Source organism: Panthera uncia (genome assembly GCF_023721935.1).
Source record: "Panthera uncia isolate 11264 chromosome C1 unlocalized genomic scaffold, Puncia_PCG_1.0 HiC_scaffold_3, whole genome shotgun sequence".
In the NCBI taxonomy this organism is placed as follows: domain Eukaryota; kingdom Metazoa; phylum Chordata; class Mammalia; order Carnivora; family Felidae; genus Panthera; species Panthera uncia.
Genome location: NW_026057584.1, coordinates 95,964,616 through 95,990,694, shown reverse-complemented (window position 1 = coordinate 95,990,694; position 26,079 = coordinate 95,964,616).

The window sequence follows — 26,079 nt, the reverse complement described above, 5'->3', positions numbered from 1 at the left end:
ATTATCTACAACATCTGAATTATGGAAGCAGCCCAAGTGTCCATCGTTAGATGAATGGGTAAAGATGTGAGATATATGTAACGGAATATTATTCATCCATAAAAAGTGAAATCTTGCTAACTGCAACATTATGGATGGGGCTAGAGAGTATAATGCTAAGCAAAATAAGCCAGTCAGAGAAAGACAAATACCATGTGATTTCACTCATATGTGGAATTTAGGAAACAAAACAAATGAGCAAAGAGGAAGAAAGGAAAGAGAGAGGCAAAACAAGAAGTAGACTCTTAACTATAGAGAACAAACTGATGGTTACCAGAGGGGAGGTAGGTGGGTGGGGGATGGGGATTAAGGAAGGCACTTGTGATGAGCATCAGGTGTTGTGTGGAATTGTTGAGTCACTGCACCTGAAACTAATAAAACACTGTGTTGACTAGCTGGAATTAAAAGAAAAACTTAAAAAAAAATTAAGTGTTTTAACATTATGTGTATTTTCTTGACATCTCCCTTAGCCATTCATTTATTGATGAACACGGGGCTGCTTCCAAGAGGCTATGGTAAGTAATGCTGCTATAAACATCAGCGTGCATGCATCCCTTTGCATAAGCGAATACCTAGCAGTGCGATTACTGGATCATAAAGTAGTTCTGGTTTTAACTTTTTGAGGAACCTCCACACTGTTTTTCAGAGTGGCTGCACCAGTTTGCATTCCCACCAGCACTGTGAGAGAGTTCCCCTTTCTCCACATCCTTGCCAGCACCTGTCATTTCTTCTGTAAAACACTTGATTTTTAACAACATAATTAGCATTTTTGCTGAAATGAGGGAACATAAGTTGTATGAAACAAATGTATAATTTATGAATTATTTATGCTCATTCAGCATTGCTGAAGTATTAACAGAACACACAGACATGTGTAATGATCAGTAAATTTGTTCATCTTTGATATTTTGCAACTTGCAGCCCTGTAAAAAAAAACCTTAAACACATTTAAAATACCATCTTTATGAAGGTGTATTGGTCAAGGAAGGAAGAGAGAACACATTTTATTGAATAATTTGGCAGCTTGACTCACAACTTAAATATTTATGTGGGCTTCCATTTGTACTCTTGGACTGACGCCAAGCCAGAATCACTCAAACTATTCAATTATTCTCTCATCTCATGGCAAATAGTTCAATTCTGTTAGTTCCTAGTGGGTAGGGCTATGAGATGCTCCTCTAACACTGTGATCTAGTGAGGCTGCTAAAAACTGTCCATTTGCTAGAGTCTGGATTATGCCTACTTGTGGAATGGAGAGAGAGGGCATTTTGCAGTTACTTTAGAAAACTTGTTAGGCCTGGTAATTGTTTCAAAGATGTACATTGATGAAGTGCCCAGAGCTATCAGCTGGGAGTGTCATGAAGGAGGAGAGAATGGCTTCGTATCTCCAGTTTCTTTTGCCGTCCTTGTAATTTAGTTCAGAGTAGCAGGGGCCCTTCCAGATTAGAAGCAACATGGAACATCGCGACGCGTCAGTGAACAAATGTTGAGTCAGTCTTCATTAAAGAAGGACAAAATCACTGGGTGGCATGTCTCCCTTACTGGGAACCAGATAACTTGCCCTCAGCTCATGGGTTACAACTCTCAGGTCCGTTTAATGATGCCAGCAATCCACTTCTCAGTCCCTTTTTGAAATTGGATGACACTACTGCATTTTTTTTTAATGACAAAACTGTCGGGGCACCTGGGTGGCTCAGTCGGTTAAGCGTCTGACTTCAGCTCAGGTCATGATCTCGCAGTCCGTGGGTTCGAGCCCCACATCGGGCTCTGTGCTGACAACGCTGAGCCTGGAGCTTGCTTCGGATTCTGTCTCTTCCTCTCTCTCTGCCCCTCCTCCACTCACACTCTGTCTCTCTCTCTCTAAAAAACAAATAAACATTAAAAAATCCTAAAAAGATAAATGATAAAACTGTCATTTGAAAATCATTCTTGATTCATCATCCTGACACATTGGTTTCATTGTGATGTATTAACACACACACACACACACACACACACACACACACACACGATTGCATTATTCCAATCAGCGTGTGCATGTTATTTATATTTTCTTTGTTTGTGTTATATGTTATCATATATTTTTACTGTGTTCCTGTGGTCCCCACAATTTCCATTTTTAGAATCTGCATAATACGGTGGGATGATTTTAGATCTCTTTTTTGTTAGATGGAAATGTGAGAGTAAAAGAGGGGACTAGTTCATATCCCTTATAGAGCTTTGAGTTTTTATTAGCCCTGTGGCTTCCCAGTCACTCCTTAAAATCCCTGCTGATTTGGGGCACCTGGGTGGCTCAGTTGGTTAAACTCCCGACTTCAACTCAGGTCATGATCTCTCGGTTTGTGAGTTTGAGCCCCACATCCGGCCCTGAGCTGACAGCTCAGAACCTGATGCCTACTTCCGATTCTGTGTCTCCCCCTCTCTCTGCCCTTCCCCCACTTTCCCTCTGTCTCTCTCTCTCAAAAATAAATAAGCATTAAAAAGAATTTTTTTAAACAAAACAAAAAGCCCTGCTGATTTCAACTTGGCCAGGAAACTGATTTGGCAATCAAGGTTCACTAATAAAGGTACGTATCAGAGTTGTCATATTTCTTTTAGGTAAAATTTTATGATATAATGGACTTAACCTTGGTGTATGAACCCCCATATAATTGACGTGCATTGGACATTTAAGCCTGTTTTCTAGGTCTTTTCTTTCATTGTTTTATGAGGCTTTTAAACGCAATACAGAGATTTATTGTTGTGTCTTTGCTTCTATGACAAATTGTTGGTCATACCTGTGATTTATTTTTTTACTAATTCATTCTCAGAATGAACAACCTTGAAATGTAACTCTTCAATGCAACACTCATCCTATGGGGAAATGAGGTCTGAACTCTAATGGTCTGCCTTCTAGACACTTCTGGGTTAAAAAGTAGCCACTGCTGTGTTTGTACCAGATAGATACCAGTTGAGGACGGCCCCCTGTACTGATGAGAAGTGATGGTCACTGGTCAAGAGGAGCCTCAGAATTGTGTGGCATACTCTCTCCCACAAACATTTATGTAGCTGTAGGCATCATTCAGGAAAGTGTGGGGGAGGCAAGGCAAGCCAGGAGTGGTGGGGGCTGCTTTAGGAAAGCAAGGGAGTGCAGAGATAGGACTCATGAGAGAAACATGTGGGCAAGTCTTGAAATAATAGGGAAGGGTTAGTGGATTAAAACCGATTTTTAAATCACGTTTTCAAGATTTTCTTAATTGGCATGGGAAACCCTAGGCTGAAATCTGTATCAGGTGCCTGGCCCCGTGCTGACACACTGTACTCAGCGTTTCATTCGCTCAGCTGTTGTTGAGCATGCTGTTTGTGCCAGAAATGTGTGGGGCCTCAGAGGCGCACGTTCACTAAGACATGGCCTCTACCTTCTATCTTTTTCTGGTTCAATGGGACAGACATACATATAGACCAGATGCTGCAATTCGGAACGGACTGTGAAGACTGAACAAAAAGTGCTAACACAGGGCCTTGGCAAGGTGCCATGGAAGCACTCATTCGCTCAGCGTGTCTTTTGATTTTCTGCTGTGCACCAAGTACTGTGCAAGGTGCCGGGGTACAGGAGAGAACAAAGTGGGTAACAGTCTCTGCCTCGTGGAACTTAGGGTTCAGCGATGCCAGGATTCCCCCAGATAAAGGGTTTTGTGGTTTCCACCTGGGTCCTGGAAGCCTTCTTGGAGGAGATGCTGCCAAGGCTAAGTTCATTCTTATATTTTTTCAAGTTTATTTATTTTCGAAAGGGGGGTGGGAGGGGAAGAGACAGAGACAGAGGATCCATAGTGGGCTTTGCACTGACAGCAGAGAGCCCCATGCAGGGCACAAACTCACAAACTCTGAGATCATGACCTGAGCTGAAGTCTGACCCTTAACCAACGGAGACACCCAGACGCCAAGTTTAAAGAGAAGTAGGAGTGGGGTAGCAGGAATGAAGGTAGGGTGGGGGCAGGAATGGAAGAGCGATGGAGGTAGAGTAGGGGCCAGTGATAGAGGTGGGATGGGGGCAGAGGTGGGATAGAGTGGAGTGGAGGGTTGGGGTGGAGGTAGAATGGGGGGTGCTGATGGTGTGGTGTGGAGGCAGGGAGGGCAGTGGCATGTGGGAGGAGCAGATGTTTTTCTAGCACAGTGAATATAATGGCACCAAGACTCAAAGCAACTTGTTTAGGCCTGAATATACATTCCATTTGTGAGGAGAGATCCTGGTGCCACGGGCTATATGAACAATGTTGGGCAGACAAGGGAAATGCGTGAAACAGATAAAGTCCTTGTATGGCCTGGTGGAAGAAGGTGATGAATTTTGCAGCCCCGGGTGCACATTGCTCAGCAGCAGAATCCGAGTAGCCAGCCTGTTGCAGCAACCCTTGATCTGGTCTCCATACCTAAGTCCTCACCCAGCCCATCCCTCTAGTCAGTTGTGAAATATTTCCCAGCAGCTCCTGAGTCCTGGGCACAATAGATTCTGCCCATACGAAGGTAGTGATAATTAAAAAGGAGTCTGTCCTTCTAGGGCCTCGTAGCTATTAGAAGATGAAGGTAAATGTATGCAATACCCAGGAGCAAAGAGCATTGTTTCATCTGAAATCTGAATGGAACATAGAGGGTCTGGCTGACATTTTCAGTAGGGCTTTGTGGCCGACAACATGTGGTTTTAATTTCTTAATGCCTCATTCTTTTCTGTCATTTTGCTGAAGCCTGCTCCCCACGCTCTTGCTTATGAAGATGCTCAGCTGTGGTCTGACCACAGTCCATGTTCATGAATTTCTCCAAAGGCTAGTATTATAATAATTGACTGAATACATGTCCCAGTTAGAACTGCAAGTGGCTTGAGGATAGGAGACTTCTTTCAGAGCCTTCTCTGGGCACTGGTGCAGGTGTTCCAAAATATTTTCCCACAATTGGAGTCACTGGGAAGAATTCATGAAAAAAATCTTTAGAATGTAAGAGTAAAAAGAGTGTGGCTTTTTGATAAAGCTATTAGTCCTTTGATTCCTTTTAAAAAATGCTTATTTATTCTGAGAGAGAGACAGGGAGAGAGAGAGAGAGAGAGAGAGAGACAGAGAGAGAGAGACAGGGAGAATGAACCAGGGAGGGGCAGAAAGAGAGGTAGAGCGAGAATCCCAAGCAGGGTCCATGCTGTCAGTGCAGAGGCTGATGTGGGGCTTGATCTCACCAACCATGAGATCATGACCTGAGCCACAATCAAGAATTGGATGCTTAATTGACTGAGCTACCCAGGTGCCCTCTTTGATTCCTTTTGTTGAGTGCCAGCTCTCCAAATATCACCAACAGAATGCAATCTGTTGATAAGACAAAGCTATGTTTACTATTTGTGCAGTATGGGAGAGCAAAGCCTTCATAGCTTTGGTGGCATCTAAGAACAGAAAGTCATGGTTGAAATGTGCTAAGAGTTGGAAGTTTGGTCTAAAGCAGATCTAGATCTTTCAATGGGAAGATTTAAAAAAATTTTTTAAACGTTTATTTATTATTGAGAGACAGAGTGTGAGTGGGGGAGGGGCAGAGAGAGGGGGAGATACAGAATCTGAAGCAGGCTCCAGGCTTTGAGCTGTCACCACAGAGCCTGATGAAGGGCTCAAACTCACAAACCACGAGACCATGACCTGAGTTGAAGTCTGACGCTTAACTGACTAAGCCACCCAGGCACCGTCAATGGGAAGATTTAATAGGGATGGCTAAGGATCCCCATGTAACCATTCAGGATTGGTGGAAACAGCAAGGCGAGGATATTGGAAGCAAGGGATCCCAAGAATTCTAGGATGTAAGCTGTTGATGAATGCTTTCTGTGGAAAAGTTGATGGGTCCTTCTGGAAATTCCTGTGATGAACAATCATTATGTGCCTAAGCAGGAGTCTCCTGGAATAGTCAAATCATAACTATGACAGTGAAATAGTGCAGTCATGCTAACATAGATGGTAAGCTGTGTGCAGGGTGGATGGTTTTGAATCTTAGCCAAGCAGGAGGTAATTGATGGCAGGAAGAAAAAGGCAGGGAAGGCTTTCTCTAAAGTTTTGTTTGGGATCTGGGGTTTTGCTTAGGCACATACAGAAGCAAAGGGGGCCTTCTGTCCATGAAGATGTGCTCCACGGAGGAGATCAGATTTGTTGACAGGTGGCTGGGTGCTGACCCTTGGGGGCTTGTCACATGCACCCGGCATCCTGACTTTCTGTCCTAACTCATAGCGAATACCAGGCCTGCTGCAATCCAGCGACGTGGCAAGTCTCTGTCATCCCTTGTTCCTGTGTCACATCTTTCTCATGACATTTATCTTTCTCATGACATCTAGAGGATGTCTGCTAATGCAGGCACTCACCAGATGAAAACGTTTAACAACCTCCGGATACTGTATTTCGTATTTCATTAAGTCAAAAAACTGCCATGGCTCTTCCATTTCATGCCTACTACAACCAACTCACCTCTAAATGCACTGTGAGAGAATCATTCTTTTCTTTAATCATGTGGCAAAATCTCACCCAAGGAATCTGAAATTGATTTCTCATCCTTTCTGTCCAGACGGTGCAGCTCCAGACACCTTTTTGGTCCCCTTGTGGTGAAATGGGAGGTCAGCCCCTTGTCATCTGGGCTGATCCAAATTTCAGGGAAAAACAAAACAAAACTTTACCTCTCCCAGCCTGTTCTCTGCAACACCCCCCACCTCCAGGCAGTTTGCTGATGGCAGCTTTTCACATACCACCTTAGATGGTATTAAACCCTCTTCTTTCAGTCCAAGTCGAGCAGTAAATAGTCAAAATAAGTGATTGAGTTTCTGAGTAGTAACAGGTGGGCAGTGACTGTAGCCGGGGCAGTCTTCACTATGCACAAGGTTCCGGCAAACGTCCTTCCTCCCCAACAAAACATGTGGCCCCTCCCTTTCTTAATGGAGCTGTTTGAAATTCCACATGTTTATCTTGGATATGAGGGCTTCTCACCAGCCTTTTTCTGTTATTTTTACTTTTCAAAACCATTCTATTTCAGTTCTCATCATCTTTGTTCCTCAGTTCCTGAGAACAAGTGTGTTTTTAATGAAGCACTGATCCTTTTTTTTTTTCTAAGTGCTTTTCACCAGGCCTACATGATTGGCATTTATTATCATTTTCTGTCCACCTTCTGTGTAAAATGTAGAGGATCTTTGGAATTATTTTCTCACCTTTACTAGGGGCCCAGTGTGATGTCACTTCTTCCCTGCTTACCCCCCACCCCCCGCCATTTCCTCTACTTGTCTTCTTTCCCTAAACCTCTCAGCACCTCCTGATACGGAGCACCTCCTGATATGGAGGCTCTTTATAATCTGTAGGGTGGAAGTAGCTGGGCTGACTCAGACAGTTGAAAAAGAAAGAAGGTCCAGGCAGAGAGGATCCATGGCAGAATCTGGTCTGTCAGCTTGCTGCTGGTAGCTTATGGCACGGACCTTTCAGGGCTCCCATTGCCCTCTGTCAATATCAACATCCTTTGGTCATGACCCAGGCCCCAGCACGGTTAAAGAAGGCCTGAAATTACAGTCCCTGGGGCTGAGGTTTGTAGCAGTGTGCTGGAATCAAAATTGCCTGATAGGAGTCTGGACGGAGCTCTTTAATCCCGATATTGCAACTGTGCCTTCAGCAATCTCCACCGCTGATCACAGAATTCATGCAAAGCAGATGGCCACCAGCACTGTGTTTTCTGTTGTCATCCTTCCCTGGTTGTGCTTTGCAGAATTTCAAAGTAAGGGGAGTTGACCTCCATCTTTCTGCTGACACCCACTTTGTTTTTTTTTGTTTTTTAACTGAGAAAACCGTTTTGTTTTTGTTTTTTTTTTTTGGATTGGAGTATAATTAGCATATAGTGTTTTATTAGTTTTGGGCGTACAATATAATGCTTTAGCAAGTCTATATATTACTCAGTGCTTATCATGGTAAGTGTACTCTTAATCCCCTCCGTCTGTTTTACCCATCTCCCCACCCACCTCCCTTCTGGCAACCATCTGTTATATGTATTGAAGAATCTGTTTGTTGTTGTTGTTGTTTGTCCCTTTTTTGTTTGTTTATTTCTTAAATTCCATGTATGAGTGAAATCATATTGTGTTTGTCTTTTCTCTGACTTATTTCACTTAGCATTATACCTTCTAGGTCCATCTATGCTGTTGCAAATGGCAAAATTTCATTATTTTTTATGGTTGAGTAATATTCCATTACATATATAAACCACATCTTCTTTATTCATTCATCTTTTGATGGACACTTAGGTTGCTTCCATATCTTGGTTATTCTAAATGATGCTATAGTAAACATACTATAGTAAACATAGTAAACATATAATGCATATATCTTTTTGAAATAGTGTTTTTGTATTCTTTGGGCAAATACCCAGTAGTGTAATTACTGGATTGTATGGTATTTCTATTTTTAATTTTTTGAGGAAACTTCATACTGTTTTCCACAGTGGCTGCACCAGTTTGCATTCCCACCAACAGTGTACAAGGATTTCTTTTTCTCCGTATCCTCACCAACACTTCTTATTTCTTGTGTTTGTGATTCTAGCCATTCTGATACTTATAAGGTGGTATCTCACTGTGGTTGTGATTTGCCTTTTCCTGATGATGAGTGATGTTGAGAATCTTCTCATGTGTCTGTTGGCCATCTGGATGTCTTCTTTGGAAAAATGTCTATTCACATCCTCTGCCCATTTTGTAACTGGGTTGTTTATTTTTGTTTTTTTGGGGAGTTGAGTGGTATAAGTATATATATATGTATATATTTATATATATATATATCACTATATATATATCTATCTATCTATATATATATATAGATATATATATATATATCACTATATATATATATAGTGTTAACTCCTCGAATATATCATTTGCAAATATCTTCTCCCATTTAGTGTATTGCCCTGCTGTTTTGTTGATTGTTTCCTTCATTGTTTAAAAGCTTTTTACTTTGATGTAGTCCCAGTAGTTTATTTTTGCTTGTATTTCTCTTGCCTGAAAAGATATATCTAGAAAAATGTTTCTATACCCAGTGTCAAAGAAATGATTGCCTCTGTTTTCTTTTAGGAGTTTTACAGCTTCAGGTCTCATATTAGGTCTTTCAGCCATTTTGAGTTTATTTATATGTATTGTGTAAGGAAGTGGTCCAATTTCATTCTTTTGTGTGTAGCTGTCCAGTTTTCCCAACACCATTTGTCGAAGAGACTGTCTTTTCCCCATAGTATATTCTTGCCCTCTTTGTTGTAGATTAATTGACCGTATAAGCATTGGTTTATTTCTGGGCTCTCTGTTCTGTTCCATTGATGTTATGTGTCTGTTTTCGTGATGGTAGTATTCTGTTTTGGTCATGACAACTTTGTAGGAAATCTTAAAATCTGGGATTGTGATACCTCCAACCTTGTTCTTCCCAAGATTGCTTTGGCCGTTCAGGGTCTTTTGTGGTTCCATACAAATTTTAGTATTAATTCTAGCTCTGTGAAAAATATTCTTGGTATTTTGATAAGAATTGCATTAAGCCTGTAGATTGCTTTGGGTATTATGGACATTTTAATAATATTTGTTCTTTTAATTCATGAGGGTGGAACATGTTTCCATTTGTTGGTGTCATCTTCGATTTCTGTCATCAGTGATTTATAGTTTTCAGAGTATAGGTCTTTCACCTCTATGGTTAAGTTTATTCCTAAATATTTTATTCTTTTTGTTGCTGGCACCCACTTTGTAATAGAGATTTTATTATGGGAGCTTGGCTGAGAGGTTTGTACATTTTTTGACATTAATCTTCTGAACTTCCATTTTCTTACCCGCATTATTGTTATTACCTATGCCTGGGATTTGTAAAAGTTCGGCAGGAAAGCATACATTAAATACCTGGTGCAGAGCCGGACATTTGGCGGCCTCTCCATAACTGTTGATTCCTCCCTCCCTGCTTCTTTCACTTACACTGTCTGAAGCTCTAGCCAGGCAGCTGGGTGCTAGTAGGTGCCTAGGGAATAGGCACCAAATTGAGTGCCACTGGAGAATGGACAAGAAAGCTTTCTGTATTGTGTTTGAACTTCTTCCCTTCCCTCTGCCAGCTAGCTGAGCTAACATAAGATCAATAACAGCCAACCATTTCCTTTTAATTGGTATCTCCAATTCTGAGGCTTCAAACAGCTCCAGCAGACTGCAGGGTTTAGTTTTTAGTTTGCTTAGAAAATACTCTGCAGCTAATTTGGTGAAAGGTACCCATGTTTTCTGTAGCAGTCTGACTCTGTTTGCCATGTGAGCTTGATTTTATCTGATTTTCAGCCCAGATTCTAGCTTTTCCAGTGCTCACAGGTGGAGGCCCAAGGAAAAGGGCTGGTGAGTCTGTGAGCTGCCCCAGAGAGCTTGAACAGAGATGATTAAGACAGGAGGCAAGGGGACCCGGAAGCTGTTGGAAGCAAGAGCACATTTCTACTGTGGAGGGCATGTGTGTGTGTGTGTGTGTGGGGGGGGTGCGTGAGTGTGTACCTGTGTGCATGCATGTGTGTGGAGGGAGTGGAGGACTCACATCTACAGAGGTAAACTGCCTAATTTTGGGGAGGAAAACCCAGCTACCTAAATTGTAGGCCTGACTGGCTCAGGCATTTGCTAGGTCCTTATCTGCCCCTAGATGTTTGCCCTTGATGGTTCATCTTCATGGCAAGCTCACCTGTCCTTTATTTCTGACCTCCAATAGCTTCTCTCCACTAGCACCTCCTTACTCTCAGTCCTCACTCTGCTTAATTTTTCTTCATAGTACTCACCACGACTTGGCATTTTATTGCACAGCTATTTGTTTATATTATGTCTCTCCCCATTAAATGTCTGTAAACTCCATGAGGGCAGGAATCTTGTCCATTTGGCTCATTGCCTTATCCTCAGCACTGGCACATGCTAGGCACTTAATGAATATTTGTTGAATGAGTGAGTGGGTAGGTAAATGTTAGAGTGTCTGGGGCAGCAGGCAGAAAGGTGAGAGGTTATTATATGACATAGACTTGACAGAAAATGGGAAGGAAAGCTATCAGATTGATCTTCTGCTAGTACATTCTTCTTCCTTTTCCTCTCATCTTTCACTCTATTTTATGGTTATACTAGTTTTCTTAGTATTTCCCTTTCTGCTGTTAAATAAATATGTTTATTAGGTTTTAATATCTTTACCTTCCAGCTATAAAAGACAATGAGTACTATAGGTTCTTCCTCCTTCCTCTTCTGTGAGATCAGATCTATGCTGTCAGGGATTATAGCATTTATAACCCATTTCTTAATCATAAATCCCAACTTATTTGAGTCCTACTCCTATATTTAAATAGATTCAGTGTTCTCCCCCAGGCTTTTGCTATTATTTTCCACTCATCTCTTAGAGAGCTGGAAAGTTCTTTAATAGTTTCTTCAGGATAGGCTCATGGGTACAAAATGCCTTAAATTCATGCACATTCAAAAATGTTGGTTTGTTATCATTGTAATGAATGATAGTTTATCTGGGTATAAAACTCTTGTCACACTTTGTGTTCTTGAGGACTAACTACAAAGCTGTCAACCTGCCATCTTCTGACAGTAAATGATGCAGTGTTAAAGTCTGAGTCCAGTGTCTTATTACCCCCATCATCAGTGAGGGGTGCCTAGATGCCCAAAGATTCTTTCTTTGAAGTCTTATAAATGTACCAGATGACTTTGTCAGTTTCTTCCCTGAATATTCTGTGACCTTCAATGTATCCAAGTCTTCTGTGTCTGGGAAGATTTATTGAATCTTATTTTAAATACTCTTTTCTGTACTCTACCAATCTTCCTTTTTTATCATTTTCTCTTTAATCCCTTTAAATTCTTCATATATTTTTATTTCATTTTTTCCCCTCATATTTCCTATTATTATCCTTCCTTTTCTATTCCTTCTGTGTTTTTAGGAGTGTCTTGTTTTCCTTGTGCTGCTTTCAATTTTGCCTTTATTTCTGTTATTTAAAAAAAAATTCCACTTTCTATATTTCAGCTAATTTATGCTTTAAATTATGTGTCTTACCACATTTTTCGTGAGCTCTTATGTATCTGCTGTATTGTGTGTGTGTGTGCACGTGTGTGTGTGTGTTTGATTGCTTCATTAACTTTTTAAAAATCTATGGCAAAATATTTAATCATGTGCGTTTTTTTTTTGTTTCTGCCCCACAGCAATATTTTTCTGGAAAGTACCCTTTGCCATTATTTTTCTTGTTCTTTTCCTTATTTTTCATACAATATTTTTAAATACAGCCTATGCTAGTTTCTTTTTGATGACTTAGTTTTGACTTCCATGATTTTTTTTTTGTTGTTGTTCCAGACCAACTATTTATAATTCATAGGAGGTTTGTATAAGGAAGAGATCAGTATTCAAGGAGGGATTTTTCCTTCACTCCAGTGTGTTGCGTGAAGCCTTTTCACCCTCACCTCTGTCAGCCAATGAAGCCAGCAACTGCAGAGCCCTTCACACGCTAAATTCCTTTCCTCTCCCATCATGTGGAAAGACTCATTTTGCTCACATGACATGTCTGTGTGGCTCCTTATTCAACCCAATCTCGTCTGCTTCTTAGAACAAAGCTGGGTCTGGAGAGGCTCAAGCTGACAGTATTGTGCAGCCTATTTCCATTGTATTATTCAAAGTAAGGGAGTTTGATTCTTTACTTCTTGATGTGCTCCTCACCTTAGAGTGTGCCTTTCTTCTTCTGAAATGGCAGCCCAAGTGCATCTTCTCTCTTTTTCTGGTCTTCCTTCTTATTGTGTGTTCGTATTTTCTTGTCTTCTGGATTCATCAAGAGTGGAATTTGTGTTTGTGTCTTGATTCAGAGTTATTGTTGAAAGAGGAGAATGAGTGCTGTGTGCTACCACATTCAAAATGGAGGACCTCAGCCCTTTCTGAGCTATCTGTCTCTTTCTTCTCTATCATAAAGTCTGATTTTCCACACTTCTGGTTCTCCCAAAGAGCAGCTGTTTTCTTGTCCCTTTCTGGCCCTCTTCAGGTTTTCAAGTGAGGTCAGATTCTTTGTCCCCAGAAGGCTTTACCTTGACCATCTCCCTCTGGATCCCCATTATACTTATAGTCTATGCTGAGTGTAGCAAATACTGCCTTACATTGCTCCGTATTTTTTTTTTTTTTACATGTGTGTACACTTCTTTAAAAACATGATAGGGCATTTGGGGGCATAGTCTGGAGCATGAGTGCTCTGTGTCCTTTCTAGACTAGCACAAGTCATTCTGTGCAGTAGGTGCTACATTCATGCTTATGGACTGTTCCCTTACTATTATGGTTTGCATTGATTTTTGAAATACTTTTATCGTGTCTCATTAATTCTGAGTTTGTGTATTTTCTTCCTGGGCATTGTTCTTATGGAATTAAATATCTGTGTATTTGGCATTATTATATATGATATACAGTCATGAAGATTTTATAACACATATACTGCCTCTGATAATGAACTGTGGGTAAACGCCCTTCTTGAATTTAAATGACATTGGTCAATGTCATTAGAAATCACTTTAGCTTTTAGTTGTCTTAAGGATTATATAGGTGAGTGCTCCTTTTAAAACCACTCTCCCTAGGTAGAGCCTTTGTCATCATGTGGTGATGTTCCTTATAGACTATATCCTATAAATGTTAGTCACATTCCAGGTGTCACACCTGAAAGTAAAAGGGAATCACTAGGCCAATGTTTCTCATAGGGCTCTCAGCCCTGCTTAAGTAGATGCATTTCAAAACTTAGGATTGAAGGGTAGATAGTTTGAAAAACAAACACAAATATTCCGTGTAATCCTGATAAAACTCCTAGGGACCTGTGTCCCTATCTCCGCCTCCAGACTCCTAAAGATAAATGATTCAGTCTCCTGCCTGTGCTTCAAGGTAACATTTGACCTGGGCATTCCTCCCAACCTGGTTTGCTGTTCTTGCCCTTCATATGATAATCTACAAACCACAGATGGACAATTTCTCTGATAGATGGATCTGATGCATCTGAAGGTCAATGAATGCTAAAGTCAGTCTTGGTGTCTGGGATGGGTTGAGTGGAGGAAGAAGACACTATTTTAGGAAAAAAGGAGCCAGTAGAGCAGAATGGAAAATGTACATTTGACACCAATCAATGAACCTGTGTTCAAACTGAGATTTTCAAATATGATAAAGGACTAGAGAAGCTAAAATGGTAATTCAAGCCAGAGCAGCCTCTTTGACCTCAGCCAGTTGGAGACTCAATGGAATAAACCATTGCTTCTCCAAAAAGAAAAAAAAAGAAGAGGAGGAAAAGGTTAATTTCCAATTTCTGGGAAGGTATACCTAAAACACGACAGATTTGAAACCTCTGCCAACAGTTTCTCTTTCTCTGTCTTTTTTCCCCTTAACTTTAACTTTACTATTGCTGAGATACTAGTCTTTTAAATTTCGTTTAATGTCAGTAAGGCAACTCCTATCGTAACCCCAGATGGGAAAGAGACGCATAGCTATGGAACACATCCAGTTCTGGACAGGGGCTTGTTCTGGGTTAATGCTTTGGATGTATGGGTCAGCAGAGTCAGTAACATGCTGCCAGAGACATCCTGGAACTCATTGGCACAGCCTGTGCATACCTGGCAGAGGAACAGGCTTGGGGGAGGGATGGAGTGTCTAAGACATTTGGCCTGCATTGGGTTTTGAGATGCAGAGCTGGGATGGATGAGGAACAGAGTGGCTGCTGACCCTGCCAAGTAAATTCCAAAACCATCTGGCTCCTTTGATGACTCTTGCCCTAGAATAATGATGTGGGACCCTTGTGGATATTATTCTCATTCTGTAAATGAAGAAAACAAGGTGCTGATAAATGTGGTGCTTGCCTCTAGTTACAGAAGTAGCTGCTGACAGCTCAGTTACAGTCCTTAACTCTGCGCCCTTACCTCACCATCCTTTCCACAGTATTTCACAGTGCTCTTTCTCTCTCTGCCTGTTACCCCTAGTAGATATTTCCTAAGTACTTGCTAAAGGCTAACATTACACTAGGGTAATGCGATGTAAAAAGTTGTTACAACAATTCCAGCCTAAGAGGAACTTACTTTAAAATATTATTGACTACATTTTCTATTTTGAAAGTGACATACCACATTTTGGAAATTTTGGGAAATAGCAAGAACAAAAAACATTTAAAATAACCTCAGCCTGCTAACACAACTGCTATAATTATTTTGGTCTATGGCCTTCTGGTCATTTTCGTCATGCATTTAGCTTTTTAAAAATTCTAGTGGAAACTCTATTGCACGTACAATTTCACTTCTTGTTGTTTTTACACAGCCTTTTGTTATAAGTAATTTCCCCCATAACCACTTTAATGACTGTGGGATATTTGCAAAGAACTTAATCACAAAGCAGTTACTAACCATAGTATTAAAGTGTTTTATTGTATTAATTCAAGAAGTGTCTGTGAAGCGTCTTGTGCCCAGGCTCCACTGGCAGCCATCAACCTGGTGACTGTTACCTTGGTGTGCCAAAGGGTTTGGACATTTGGAACCATATTAGTGGGATCCTCATATGAGTTACTGAGAGCTCCAGACTTTATTTTCTGGTCTTTCCTACATTAACAGACCGCCTGATGGCACAAACCTCATTCAGGCTATCTGGGGCCAAGATGCGCTAAGACCATCATAGATCTAGTGAATTCATCCTCATGACTGTTGTAATCACCTCCTCTTCAGGCCTGTGGTGAGGGAGGGATTCCCTGCCTAGGGTTATGGGGATGGCCAAACACACAATATCTGACACTAGATAAATGAGGTCAACATTTCACAGTCACATGTACTGACAGCTTGGTAAGGAGGACCCTGCATGCCACTCAGGGCCACACAGGGGTTGCAGTCAGGAACAGAGGGAGCAACCAGGGCTGGGGGAGACAGACTTTATTGTATCAGAAGGTGGGGTGCCCCTGGCTCTTTTGGGAGGATGCATTTTACTCATTTGGATAATTTGTGGTCTGGCAAAAAAGTGAAACCTACCAGTCAGTGATAAACAGGAACTGAATGTGGTCTGATTGATAAAGAAGGTAGTTTGGTTAGAGAAAGCACCTAATATTGAGCTTTAATTTTAGATCTTACACCCTAGGCACAACAACTGCTTTTCCTTTCTACTGGCCCTGCCATTTTCTCCAACTCTTCCCTCATATATACTTTTTTTTTTTTTTTTTTAAACTCCGAGTTTGGCTGACTTATCTTTAAGAGGCTGTATGATGTGGTGATTAACAGTATACACTCCAAGACAGGCAACCTGGGCTCACGTCCAGGCTTGGCCATGTGCTAGCTGGGTGGCCTAGGCAAATTACTTCCCCTCTTTGTGCCTCATGTCACGTTTCCTGGGAGCCAGCAGGTCCCAGTACGCTTAGCTATAGCCACCGTTTTGAAATGATGATTTGATTTGCTTATTTGCGGGATATGTTTGGATTTGTGAGTGTAATTTATTTGACTGGCAACAAGAAGGTGGTAATTTGGAATACGTGGAAGTGATTGGTTCCCTCTGCCCAGCATCTTCCTCTAAGTGGGAAGAAATGGATTGAGACAAAACCAAAAACAAACACAAAAGAAGCCCATTTGCTCTGCCCAGAACTGGACAGTTACCTGGAACAAATCTGTAGGAACAGATTACTGGACCTGCCTCCAGTAATCTGCATGTCTCTGTGTCCTCAGTTTTTAAACCAGGTGGCCACCATCTCCCAGTCTTGGGAACTCAGTGGCTGCTGGCATGTGTAACTACGATAGAGGGAAGGTCAGCCCTGGAACTCTTTGCTCTGCTTCCCCACACCCTGTCCCTAGCCTGTCACCCCGGTGCAGTTGGCTGTGAGAGCAGTTGCGCTGTGGGATATCACTGGTCCTTTGCTGCAACCATTGGTGTTTCCTGGGGAGTCTCTGGTGGCAAAGAACCTGGTAGCCAAGGAAGAGGCATCTGGGTCTCCCTCAGCAGGTTTAAGCAGGTTTGTCCAACATGCTAGAGTAGTCAGAGTTTTTGAATGAGCACTACTTAATGTTTAAGAAGGAGAAGGTTGTATAAAAAGAGGAGTAAAGGACATAGAATTTAACTGAAATGGGCTTATTCTTTTACCCTGCACTTCATAGCTGTGTGACCTTTAGTAGATTAATTAATCTCTCTGATCCTTAATGTCATAAACTCAGAGCAGTAGTGCAAGAAGAATGAGACAGTGTGCATCATCCATATAAGTTGGTGCCTAGCATAATGTAAATACTTAAATTTGAGTCCTAGGTGATGGAAATCTAAATGATATGTTTTTCTTTTTGTTTATATGTGTAATATTGGCCGAATTTTCTGTAATGAATACATATTTACTTTATAATGAGAAAAAGAAGATTTGAAACTTAAAAGTTTAAAAGCCATCTCCTTGCCATGCCTCACATGTTGTCTCTTGGGCTGAGCCTTTCCCGGGTCACCCATGCTTAACATATTCTTGACCTTGGGTCTCTCTGAGCAGTCATAGTACATTAACATCAACAGGGGCTTAGAAGGGTCCATTACTTAACTGAGTGAGTGAAGAACTATTTGTCACTGACATGGGTAGAGTACTTCAAATATTTTCTCAATTTTTCAGTAATTACAATTTGAATTGATTTTTTTCATCCAGAATCATTTTCTCTTAGCAGGGTCACTACCTGGATGTTAAAAAAAGAGGGGAGAAAAGCCTTTTCCTTTCATGCGATTGTCCTTTTTTCCAAATGTATTTTCCTTGTGTTTTAGTTTTTGTTTCTCTTCCAGCTAGTAATGAGATGCACTTTGCAGGAAAGGTCAGGGAGGGCTCCTGCAAGCTTTGCAGCTCTGAGGACAGTTCACGGGGCCAGGGTCAACTGAGTTCTGCGGAGTCTGCTATGAAAACCTCTGGGGTGCCAGGCTTCTGGGTTGCTCTTCTCTTTTAGGGTAAGTGCAAAGAGGGCAGTATAACCCCCAACCTGATAGGTCTGGGCCCTTTTTAAGAAACTCAACACATAGGTAGAGTGAGCTGAGTGAGAACTCCTACTGTGTGTAAATTAGTTGTTGAGTCTCCTCTGTTATTCTCTTCAGGTCTATAAAACTTTAGATGGAGAAGGACCGGTGGAGGATTTCAAGGCTGTTTTTTCATGGGTAACTTCCAGGATGTAGAGAATGGTATTTGCACTCAGATAGCGCTTGTTTTTTCAACAGTCTACTTGAGCTAAGCACACCCTGACTTACTCTACTGGGTACGTGGAGTTGTTTCTCCCAGCCTGGACTATAAACTCACTCACCCTGCATGTCATGGCTGCTCACTTTCTGCATGTTTTGTAATTTTTGATGTCTTGAAAAGTACCTGTCAAAAAACAGAGCTTATATATGTTTACTAATTGGCAATGAAGACCTAGTGGGAATTGTAGGAGTTGGAAAAATGTTAGGCAACAGGAAACATCAAAATAAATTTCCTCCAACCTCTTCTGGAGCTAAGTGGAGACCCTATAGCATCTCAGTCTCTATGGGAAGCCCATGAAGAGTGAATCAGTCCAGAGGTGGGTTGTGAGCACAACTCCTACCTTGCAGGCCATTGGCCAGTGGGGAGCATTCAGAAGCTTCAAATATAATCTCTCTGTAGTCAGGTCGGTGAGATAGGGGTGCTTCCTATGAAACTTTGAGCTGTGTGGTCCTAAAGTCCGTGAAGCCAGGGAACATAGTGGCCCAGCTTGTTACAGGAGGCCAGAGTGAAACTGGAATATCAGGGTCAGGTGGCATCTACACTGATTACCTTTTCATACCCATTTAGAGTGAATCTCCTTCCATTTCTCTTAAGCTTCAGAGAATCTCCCAGAATTTAGATGATTGACCAAGTAGCCCTGAGCTGATAAAATCTAGTTGTTAATTTCCACCCCTTTTTCACCCTCTCTTGAGTATCTTGTATGCTTTCCATTCCTCAAAGCCTCAGTCCTGGTATCCTCTCCTTAGAATTCTTGCCCCTAACACTCTGCCTGATGCTTGATAGGGGATTCTTTTCTCAGCTAAATAAAGCCAACCCTTGTGAAAGCCCCACAAAATAAACACTCTTCAAAATTAAATTATACCCAATATTCATCAAGTCCTTGTGGTTTTCCTCTGTGTATATAACTCAGATGAAACAGTGAATAGTTTCTTGACCTCATAAGACTTTACCTTCCAGACTAGGAGAAGAAAATAACTATATTGCAGGATAGAGTGTGAGAGAAGCATAACAAAGAAGGATGAGATTAACCCCAGAGGGGCAAGGATTCATGGAGGTGGAGAGATTGGGCTACGTCCATAAGGAGCTTGTGAGATTTACAAGTATGGAAATTCACAGTGAGCACAGGGGTGGTAGAACATTACATCCATAGGGCACATTTTTTTTAATGTTTATTTTTGAGAGAGAGAGAGACAGAGAGAAAGAGAGACTGAGTGTGAGCAGGGGAGGGGTAGATAGAGAGGGAGACACAGAAATCGAAGCAGGCTCCAGGCTCCGATCTGTCAGCACAGAGCCTGACGTGAGGCTCAAACTCATGAACTGCGAGATCATGACCTGAGCCAAAGTTGGATGCCCAACTGACTGAGCCGCTGTAGAGGGCACATTGTGAACAGAGCCACAGAACTGACAGGAACAGGAAAGAGTCCAGGTTTGGCTGGGGCCAGGGATATACATGGGGGTCAAGGCAGTTAGATTGGAGCCACAAATGGCATTTGGAACATGACGCTGAAAGGTTGGGCCCTATCCTTGAGGCAGGGAAGATGCTGGAAGAATTTTGAGCAGGCAAGGGATGTGAACTTTAAGCTGGTTTTTCTGGCATGTGTGTGGAGCAGAAGGCTGTGAATTGAGAGCGGGAGGTGAACTGCACTGGAAGGACTGGTAAACGTTCTATCTGGCAATCACCTACACTGATGGTAATGCAGGCTGAAAGTAGGGCAGTGGTGGTGGGCCTGGAAGGAGGGGACAGGTGAGAGAGACAGGCCGGGGGATGCTGTGCTTGTCTTTTCTCCTCCCCAGCTAAGGTGACACTGTCACATAGGCAGTCATTTCAGGATTGCAGGAATCTGATGCTTTTGACCACAAAGGGAATGCTGCCCTTGAGATTTGACAATGAGAGCCGGAGTCTATCTGGCTAGGAAGTTGTTTCATTGATTCGGAGGCCTTGGAGGAGCATCTCTGGGACTTTGGGTGTCTCACCTTCCTGGGAGCTGCTCCATTCTTCCTGTGCACCTCCCCTAGATGGGACCACTCCCTCGCGCCAGTGCGTGGCCGGAGGCCTACTCCATTCATTGGGCAGACAGCCTGTGCAGATGCAAGGGAAAGGCTAGGCTCCCATTTTTACCTTACAGCACTTTACAGCCTCTACTGACAGATCCTATTCAAGCTAAAATGAGTGGCTGGGGGCAACTCATACATAATTTCCTTCTATTTAGTGACTTCCTACACCATGGGTCTGCATGATTTCTGTTCATTTAATTAAAGGTTATATTGGCAAATTGTTATCCTTGGGAGTGTGGGTGTGCAGGGAGTGCTTTTGGAATACATTACAGGGTAATTCCCTTTGCCCTTTATTGCCTCTGCAGGCCATGTGAAATTGAATCACAAATAACACATTTTGGAAACAGGCGGAGAGACTGAGGCCTTAGCTTCCTTTGGCTTTAATAAGACAGTAAGCATGTGTATGTAAACGACTCTCTGGTTATGCAGGCAACATGGAGGAGGCAGAGTTACAGAATGAAGGGGAATGATTTCTGCACCCCAGACAGTGAGCTCAGATGCCTTTCCTCCCACCGGGGGAACTTGAATCCAGTAGCTGGTTCTGCCTTTGAAACATCCAGAGGGTCCATTACTGTTAATGGGAGTCTCCTACGAGCACCACTAGAGATGAGCCCCACTTACATGCTGACTGGAGGAAATGCAGTTGATGAAACTTTCCGTTTCCAATCTTCCTCTCCAGAGGTAGCTGCAACTCCCAAAGTTCTTGTGCATGAGGGAAGGACAAACAGGTGAACACTGTTATAGCAAAGTTGCTCCCTGCCAGAGCAGATGGCAAAAGTCTGGCAATTTCAAAGAATGTAAAGTCTTTAAGTACTGAGAAGTCATTGCAGTATGGTGGGGTAGGGTATGGGCTGAAGGCATGTTGTGACCAAAAAAGACATAGCTTCTTAGAACCCTCCTCTTCATGTGGGAAAGGACTATCATCATGAGTGGATATGGCTGCCTCCAGTCTTAGGATGCATTTGTTCCTGAGGTTGAGGGACTGGGTGTTAATACCTTTGTGCCCTATAACATCCTTAGTGTTGGTGAGCCATTTCTACAGAGGAGAGGTGTGGGGCTGCCATCTTGTTTGCAGTGGGGATTGGGATTGCTATGGAAGGAGGGCATGAAGGTAGGTAGGCATTCACATTAAGTTGTGTAGTTAGGGTAACCTCCCTGAGAAAGTAACATGGAAACAAAATTTTGAGGAGAAGAGAGAGTTAGATGTCCAGTGGGAGACTCCTTCAGACAGAGGGCACTGGCATGGAATCCTGAAGCAAGAATGTGTCTCATTGATGGAGGAATAGGAAATGTGAGTGGAACAGAGTGGGCAAGGAGGAGAGGTCAGAGGTGGGCTTGGGAACAGAGTACAAATTGCTCTGTTGGCCTCTGTAAGAACTTCAGCTTCTCTCTGGGTAAAATTGGTAACCATTATGGTTGAGCAGTGGAATGATGAGGCAGACATGAAAATAGACAATCCTGTATGAGGCAAATGTGTGGATCCAGCTACATGAAGGAATCACAGAGAACTGACATCTCTTCCAGCCTAAGAGGAGGAGACGGAGAGGGCAAGGAAAGTCTTCTTAGGGGAGGTGCCAGCATTTGGCCTGGGTCTTAAATGATAGCTGACCCATGACTTCCTTGCTCCCCTGACACCTGACTTCCTTTGTGTACTTCTTACTGAGACAGCAGAGGATGGGCTTCTCTTTTCTGGATTTTTGGACTGCTATGGTGGTCCTTCTTGCCTGTGATTTGTCTGGAGTCTGTGTCCAAGCTATTTGTGTAGGGCTCAGTCCCCACATGATGCTTAGGACCCTAACTCTGGCTGGGAATCCAGTTCCTACCCACTGCCTCCTGGAGATCAGGACCCATGTAGCAGTCTCACCTAGCAGAAACCTACCTGCTAATACTTTCTTTTTTTTTTTTTTTTTCAACGTTTTTTTTTTTTTTTTTTTTTTTTTTTTGGGACAGAGAGAGACAGAGCATGAACGGGGGAGGGGCAGAGAGAGAAGGAGACACAGAATCGGAAACAGGCTCCAGGCTCCGAGCCATCAGCCCAGAGCCTGACGCGGGGCTCGAACTCACGGACCGCGAGATCGTGACCTGGCTGAAGTCGGACGCTTAACCGACTGCGCCACCCAGGCGCCCCTACCTGCTAATACTTTCTTAAGGGCTGCAATCTCAGGACAGAGTTTCGGAGAGAAAGGACATGAAGAAGGGAAGAAGGCAAAGTAGAAACAAGAGTGTCTATTACCAAGCTGGCCACACCATCACATGAAGATAGAGCTACTTCCTTGGTCACATAAAACATCTCTGGACAGGCCATACAGAACCACTGGAATAGTCCATCAGAGTTAAAGTGGAAGGGAAAGGAATTAATTTCTTGGCAACATCATGAGCTAAGAAATACTACTATTCCATCTTGGCCTTAGAACACTGTAGATATAGTCATGCTTAGCTCATGATGGACAGCTCAGGTCACATGGTTACTGGGTGTTCCAAGGTCATTGTTCGTTTCAGCTAGGACTCAGTTACACACAAGGAGCTATTTAAAAACAAAGTAGTTCTTTGCTGCAAAGGAGGTGGTCTTGTTTCAGAACTCTACAAGTCTGTATTGTAGATCTCATATTGGAATTAGCCCTGTATCCTGATCCACATGGATCCCACGTGTCATCCCAGTTTGCTATAACATGCTATTCAAGTGGCAGGCAGCTTGTACCACAGTCTGAACATGCTATGGGGTCTTCTCTTCTTCTGGCAGCCTTCTTAGTCACCAGATAAATAAACCTGAGTTTTTCCAATTGTGCTAAGTGCTGCATCAAAATTCAAGAATTCTAACAGGTACTCTGCTGCTTTTGTAGTAGTAGCTATACAGGATGTACCGATTTCTTCCTGAGAGGCATGTCCAGGAATGCCCCAAGGCACGTCCAGGAATGCCCCAAGGCACTGGAAGCTCTAGAAATGTCACTGATTGGGTAGTCCCCAAGTATCTTTGGGATTTATATCTCATTTTCCAACATGTGTGAATCTTATTATTTTTTTTTTTCAGGGACAAAGAACAGTTTATTATTCACAGCAATAGCAACTGCCAGAGTATCGCTGTTTTTTCTTATACCAGTTTACCAAAGACTAATTCCTGCAGGGTGACACAGAGTCAGGTAATACCTGCAAACATAGGGGTGCATTAAAGGAGAGGAACCCTGAGCTTAGGGAACACAAATCTTTTTTTTTTTTTTAACTTGTTTTATTTTTTATTTTTTAAAATTTACATCCAAATCAGTTAGCATATAGTGCAACAATGATTTAAGGAGTAGATTCCTTAGTGCCCCTTACCCATTTAGCCCATTCCCCGCTCCCACAACCCCTCCTGTAACCCTCAGTTTGTTCTCCATATTTATGAGTCTCCTGTTTTGTCCCCTTCCCTGTTTTTATATTATTTTTGTTTCCCTTCCCTTACGTTCATCTGTTTTGTCTCTTGAAGTCCTCATATGAGTGAAGTCATGTGATTTTTGTCTTTCTCTGACTGACTGATTTCACTTAGCATAATACCCTCCAGTTCCATTCACATAGTTGCAAATGGCAAGATTTCATTCTTCTTGATTGCCGAGTAATACTCCATTGTATATATATACACCACATCTTCTTTATCCATTCATCCATCGATGGACATTTGGGCTCTTTCCATACTTTGGTTACTGTTGATAGTGCTGCTATAAACATGGGGGTTCATGTGTCCCTTCAAAACATCACACCTGTATCCCTTGGATAAATGCCTAGTAGTGTAATCGCTGGGTCATAAGGTAGTTCTATTTTTAGTTTTTTGAGGAACCTCCATACTGTCTTCCAGAGTGGCTGCACCAGCTTGCATTCCCCATGTATTTTATTATTAAAATATCTAAGATATTGCCATTTCCTGCTCCCCAAAGCAATTAGTGTGATAATCATCAAAATAATGGACCAATGTGTTATTCTAGAGAATGTCAAGTTCCCAGAAGACTAGATTATAACAAAAGAATTAACAAGCCCTAAAGCTATTATGGTGAAGGTGTACTATAAGTCAAAATTCCTTTTGATTCTATCTCTAATGGGTATTGAAAGGCAAAAAGCACTCATCAACTCAGTAGCAACATACTAAGTACCAGAGTCCATATTGGCCTGCTTTAATGATGATATTACATCTAGTCCACCAGTTGGTATTGAGGCTACTGCTTGGTTAATTTTACAGTAGCCTGTGGTTATCAAACACAATACATCTGGATCCTGCAGAGGCCAGTCAGGTAAATTGGGAGATATGATGCAGACCAATATCCCTGTCTCTTTCAAGTCTTGGGTTGTGGCATTAATCTCTTTGGTTCCTTCAGGAATGTAATATAGCTTCCAATTTATTATCTTGGTAGAAAAGGGGGCACTGACAGGGGATACATTTGGCCCTTATTACTACAATGGCTCCTATTCCACAAGTCAGCAAGTAAATGTGAGGGTGCAGCTAGCTAGTGAGTGTATCTAACCCAATTACATATTTAGTGACTGGGGAACTAACCACAGTGTGAGTCATTGGCCTCATTAGGACCACTGTGACTTAGGCTAAGTAAGTCCTCTAACCAAAATATCATGGTGGCATGTTTTAGGTCCTTTTGTATTCATGTTGGCTCAGACCCTATATTTAACAGTTCTTTAAATTTCTGGATGTTCCCTTTTCTCAGAGGCTAAGTTACCCAGGCAAATGGTCACAAGTCTCTTTCCAGGAGGAAGGAGAGGTATATTTTCTGCATATACTTATGCTAGTGTGTAGAATTCTTCCTCAAGGAGAGTTAGCCTCCTTTTCTGTCTGCCTCCACTATCCTCGTGTCTGCCAGACCAATAACCATGGGCAGGATTTACTACAGTGTGAGCAGGGCTGAATGGGCCCTATTCTAGGAAGTAATAGACAATACAGCAAAGGGATTCTAGGGTTTGGCTAATGTATACATTGAGTATAGAGCTTTGCATCTGTGAACTGGCTTAAATCTGGAAAAGAGACAAGAGAACTGTTTCTAATTCTCCATTGTGGTTGATGTTAGTCTTCTGCTGCTCACCAGCTCTTGTGTGTATCTGTGTGTGTGTTTATTTTTTATTATAGAAATCAAACAACATCCTAGTCAAGCTTCCCAACTTGCCTCTTGGAACACCATGCTCTATCACCTAACACCATAGACCGCTGTTGGTCAAGGGACCTCAAATGCTACTCCAGCCTTGCTGCACATTATAGTAATTGTGTCAAACTTTCCTCTCCTTGTCAAGTACTGCTTCCTGTACTTCACCATTCTGGGATCCCAACGTCCTCTTTATATCAGGGAACTCTGTTCCATGGTCGTATATTCATGGCAACTCCTGTTGACAGGGGGCACCACCATAAAACATCTCAACAATTCTTGGGCCCCTTCATTGGTACATTTCCTACTTCCAGAATGAAGAAGTGAGCTCTCCCAGAGAATTTAATCACATGGTGGAGACTCAGATTTTATGTAGTAAATCCCTTCTAACAGTTCACCTCTCTGAACCCTCTAACCCCTTCTTCAGAGCTATGCCAACGAAGGTCCAATGTCTTCACCTCATCTATTTAGGCCACCAGAATTCCAGTGTTTCTAGGAATTTTCCCAGCATGATGTTAGGATTAGCCTCTGGTGTCCTGGTCAGCTCATTGGATCCCCAGTCTGAGATGGTGCCCCTCACCTGTCCCTTATCTGTCCTTTTACTCTGCCCTGTATGTGATCTGTCACCCTCAAGATTCACTTCTGCACACATGCAAAGTCCTGTAGATCCTTT